At 40.8% G+C, this 4939-nt stretch overlaps 1 long non-coding RNA gene across 3 annotated transcripts; it reads right to left on the bottom strand.

Annotated features, from left to right (window-relative positions):
• Positions 1-253: 253 nt before the first annotated feature.
• Positions 254-2101, bottom strand: LOC109704858. Of its 3 annotated transcripts, none has more exons than XR_002214506.1 (5): positions 1906-2101; positions 1750-1827; positions 1565-1679; positions 1086-1489; positions 254-543 (listed from the first exon to the last, which is right to left on the bottom strand). It is a non-coding gene; the product is annotated as an uncharacterized LOC109704858 (long non-coding RNA). The 3 variants fall into 3 exon arrangements; XR_002214505.1 differs by having other exon boundaries at positions 256-543; positions 1587-1679; positions 1750-1821; positions 1906-2100; XR_002214504.1 differs by having other exon boundaries at positions 256-543; positions 1587-1679; positions 1906-2100.
• Between the last annotated feature and the right edge of the window lie 2838 nt (positions 2102-4939).

Here is a 4939-nt window from a genome sequence, read left to right on the forward strand (position 1 = left end):
TGGTGTCAGTAAAGATGACTTACTCGGAGCTCTCGTTCAAGGGAGGAGCGAGCCTCACTTAGAACCAAACAAATGTGAGTATGATCTGCATCCCCCTTTAGAGGATTTCAACTTTGACAAACAACTGTCACCACGTTTACTCTAACTAGTTCTCTATACTAGTTCACATTCCATTTCTCGCATGCTAACCAATCTCTAGTGATGCACCATGCCTAGTCACTATTGTTATAGTCATACATTCATAGGGTTATATATTCACATTCTATGTTCATATATTTACAAGGTTGATACACAATTGCATAATCAATATTCTTTACATACTCTCAATGCCCTGTAATGCATGAATTCATTGTAAGTAGACAATTAAGCTCAATGAAATATTTTAGACATAAAAAGTGATTCAGAGATTTCGGATAGCACCACCCACCTGTAGTGGTGTCAACAACTAAGATCTCACGTCTCGGAATGTGTCGACAACTAACTCTCGCGACTCAGTGTAAATAGAACTAGAACGACCTCTACCGTAATTAGCGCGTCGTCGACCTGTCGGAAAGTCAATTTAGACTTTTGAGCACGTTTAACTTTCATCCATAAAGGAATAAAAGGGGTTAAACTGGAGTTATTCTCACATTCTATCAAAACTTGCATTTCAACTAAGAGCTTCTCAATGCCACTCAACCTCAATGCTGAAATTCAGCTTTTGCTGAATTTCAGCATTTGTGCCTCACAGTCCACCTTCAAACTCCCTAATTAACAGATTTCATTGCTGAAATCTATTTACTACAGCAGCAATTCTAGCTGTAACTCAACCTTAATTCATATTAAACCATACTTATCTCAACTCCAACAACAATACTCTCCAATGCTGAAACTCCACTTATGCTGAATTTTCAGCATCTCCAATGCTGAAATTCCACTTATGCTGAATTTTCAGCATCAACACATCATTGGAATTTCCTGCACATATACCTCAATTGATCCATTCAGAAATTATTCTGAGGCAATTACACTATCCTAGCTGAGAAGCAAGCCTCTTTATAACATAATTAATTGATCCATAATCAGAATTTGAGTAAATACTTTACCTTGAAACAGCAACTTCAGCAATACTTCTCAATGTAGCTACCCAGATTACACCAGGGCAGCAACTCCACCTCAGCTGCAGCCACTCAGCTTGTTGCTCAACTAATATGCTTCAAGTTCCAACAGCAATTAAGCCTTATTGCTGAAATTTACTTCATCGTCCAACTGGCTTGATTTCAGCTCAATGAATCCTGCATCATGCTGAATTCTTGCTGAAATTTCAGCACTTCATCATCCCTTTCATAGCTTGTTAATTTCCAGGCTCCCCCAGACTTGTTGTAGCTCGAATTGTCAAAGAAGCTCCACTAAGCTTCTTCAATTCAGGTGCCCAGTTTGTCCAGGCAGTAGCTTTCAATTCCAGGTTGTACCAACTTGCTCACTGCCTCAAATAGCCCAATATCAATTCCTGGCAGCAAATTACCTTTATATAACATCTCCAATTCAATCAATTTAACTTGAATTAGCTATTAGGTTCAGTTACCTTCGCTTGATGGTCAACTTACTTTAAATCAGCACTTCAGCTACAAGAGATTCTACTCAAGACTCTTTCCCTCAGATCAACACCAAGCAATCAATCTCCTTCATGATTTATCAACCTACATAAGAATATAATTTTAATCCTTTATGCAGCTATAATAAATCTTAATTGGAATTTAAGTCACATACCCCTAAGTCAAAGCTTCTTTTTCCAGATTTCCTCAGCTCGGATCAGCAAGAGCTTCAATTCCACCAGATCTTCTATTTCTCGCAGCCCATACTTATTCCTTTAAACCTCTTCTAAACTAACCAACTCAATTTTAATCCAATATGGCATCCACTTACCTTATTCTAGAATCCTGTCACGTTGATTTCAGCACCAACAGCGCAAGCTTGCTTCTCGGCCACTTCCCTCAGCTCCAACAGAAGGAAGAATCCAACTCTATCAAGCTTTTCTCCCTAAGCTTGCTCTAAGGGCTGAGAGAAAAAGAAAGGAAAAGAGATGAGAAGAAGCTACTGGAGGCACCCCCTACTACGTGGACACATCCTAAGTAGCTGGGGTTAAGTGATAAGACCAGAAAAATGCAGCTTAGCCCCTGAAAATTGCGAAAGTGCATTGCAGTCTAACAGTTCACAGATCAGTCCCTGCAGGTTCGCAATCCAGTCCCTGCAGGTTCGCAGTTTGGTCCCCGCACTAACAAGAACTTGGCAGCATCAATTTGAGACCGTTTTGCACGTCTAGTTCGCTTCGAACACGTCTAATTGCTTCCAAATGATGCTAATAAACCCTTACAAGCTATCAATTTAATTTGGAAGCAATTAATTTTTAATTTTGTAGTAATTTGATCATTTTGACCAAATCGACTAAAAATTTCAGCTTTAGAGTAGCAATAGCAATTGGAGGTCTTTTGCTACTTCGAATCCATTCTTATCCATTCTTTCATTTCCAAAATGTGCCAAGGACTAATCTCAAGCTTCTAATTAGGCTTAAGATTGCTTAATTTCCATTTTTGCATTATTGTGATCACTTTAGTCACAATTAGCTCGAGAGAGATTTTCAATACATTACAGCCCTGTTAGCACGCCACGAGCCCCAGCAACCGAGCCTCGGTTGGCAGATTCGTGGACTTGTACGGTAGCAGGGGCCCGTTGTACAGGTACAGGCGCCGTTGTACCGGTACAAGGGGCTGACTTCGTGCATGTTTGAACTGCAGGGGTGTTTTGCAATTGTGGGCCTTCTTATATCAGCACGCCCTCCCCTAGGGCAGCTCTTTGAGCTTGCCACCTGCAGGGAGAAAGTAAGGGACCCCCCTCTCACCCCTTCCAGCTTGGATTTGATCTCTTTTTAGCTTGATAAGGTGTTTAATCTCTCTCTATTCCTGCTGTGCAATATCCACCCATTGTTGGAAGCTTGAAGCTTGGTTTGAGGCCCTTGTTGAGGCGAAGAATTTAGGTTAGGGACTTTAGAGGCCTAAGATTGAAGCTTCTAAGAGGGAATCTAACTGATTGCTCTCCCTCTAGATCCATGTTTTTATTGGTGATTTTGAGATGAAACCCTAGAATGCAGGTTTTAGGGCTTATTTTGGCATTGTTGATTCTAGCGTGCTTTGGGGCCCTAAATTAGTTGGAATACGAACCTTCCTAAGGCTTGGATTGGAAGGATCTGCACCTCCTTTGGACGCTTAAGCAGAGTTTTTCCACTCTCTTAGGGTGAGTTTTAGTCCCCTTTTTGTTATAATTGTTAAATGATTGATCTCTTATGGTCGCATGTAATGCCCGTGTATCTCTTCGCTCAATAGCTTTTAGGTCTTTGACCTCGTGGACAACCTTCGTTCGCTGCGAAACGAGACCTACACGCGACGTTCGGTGGGCTTTGACCCTAGCCAGCACAATGAGAATATTCTCATTTGTGATGAATTAAAGTAAATCGTTATTCTGAAAGCAGCAGTGCATATTTTGTTATATGTTATTGTAGAATTTAGAATGCTTTAAAATGCCTAATGTTAACATATGATGAATGTTGGAACTCTATTATAGTAGAGAGTTGCTTAAGAGATCGATGTTGATTTAGCATTCTATTTGAGATTGTTTCATTGCTTCTGTAGTGTAACATGAGCTTAGATTCATGCAATAAACCTAAGTTTATTTGAGACATGAAACGAGGACAAAGAATTGCCATATGACGTCGTCGAACTTGAAGTATGTGAACAAGAGAGCTAATGTCATCAAGCGGCATTGAGCTCGCGACCCGTGTCGAAGCCTAGTGGATAAAAGTAGGGCCATTGAGGAGAATGTGGGACATGCCTTAATCATTACAATGTCAGTGTCATAAAGGGCACTTAGACCTTGAGATGTTGAAACTTCACATTGTGACTTAAACTAGATCTTCGTGGATGCAGTGACTTAAGCATGTTAGAGACCATGAGGAATTGGATACTTGAGACTTGAACTATGCTTGCTGCCTTTGTGCTCCATTCCGCACTATCTTGTGAGGGTCGGCTCCGCCTACAAGCCGGCACTCGGATTTAGCCTAGTGAGCGCTATGTTCGCCGTGCGGGTATCAGAAGCCTACGGTCGGAGGGGGATAGACTCATTCTAAAGAGTTGGCGAATGTTGGAGGCTCCACGACTACTTAGCGGCACAAGCTGGATACAATATGTAGATGCCTAAAACATAGTTTGATTATGACATTGAAGCCGGGGAATGAGATAATTACTATAGATAGGCCGTTAGTAGTTGAACTACAGTTATATGCTTTAGCATGAGTGTGAGGCATTGTAATACGTATGATAGTCTATTTATTGCATCAAAGCATATGGATTGCCATGACAGCAAACTTTATGCATCCGTGTTATCTGATAAAGGTTAATGACATGTTAAACTATTGCCATTGCATACTGTTATGATATCGTATGACGACATCACCTAATGAACATCGATGTATATTGATTTAGTAATTAGCCATTTTAAATATGCCTTTCATAGCCGCGACGTCCATTATTTTATTAGCTGTATTATCCTTCTTCTTTTGGGGCTAGTGGTCATAGAGCTGAGGTCAGTAATTGCCACTGGAAAACTACTAGATATAACGTGTCTCAACCGCCCTTTTTTCTCGCATGTTTTCAGAGGCCTTCCACGCAGGGAGAGGCCAGGGATCGCGGAAAGGTTAATCGAGCCTCGGCGACTAGCTGCTTACGAGGGATCGTTTCGATAGTGGTCGCCTACCTCTCGTGTTTTCTCTTTTTGTGAAGAGTTTGAAAGTTGTACCCGTATATGGTATAGAGACCACATTTTTGTACTTGAGGCTGATGTATAGTATTACACTATTACCTTACGGTTTCTTATGTATTTTTAGTAAGTTCTTTCACTTTGTTATCAA

Source organism: Ananas comosus, unplaced genomic scaffold (genome assembly GCF_001540865.1).
Source record: "Ananas comosus cultivar F153 unplaced genomic scaffold, ASM154086v1, whole genome shotgun sequence".
NCBI classification, from domain to species: domain Eukaryota; kingdom Viridiplantae; phylum Streptophyta; class Magnoliopsida; order Poales; family Bromeliaceae; genus Ananas; species Ananas comosus.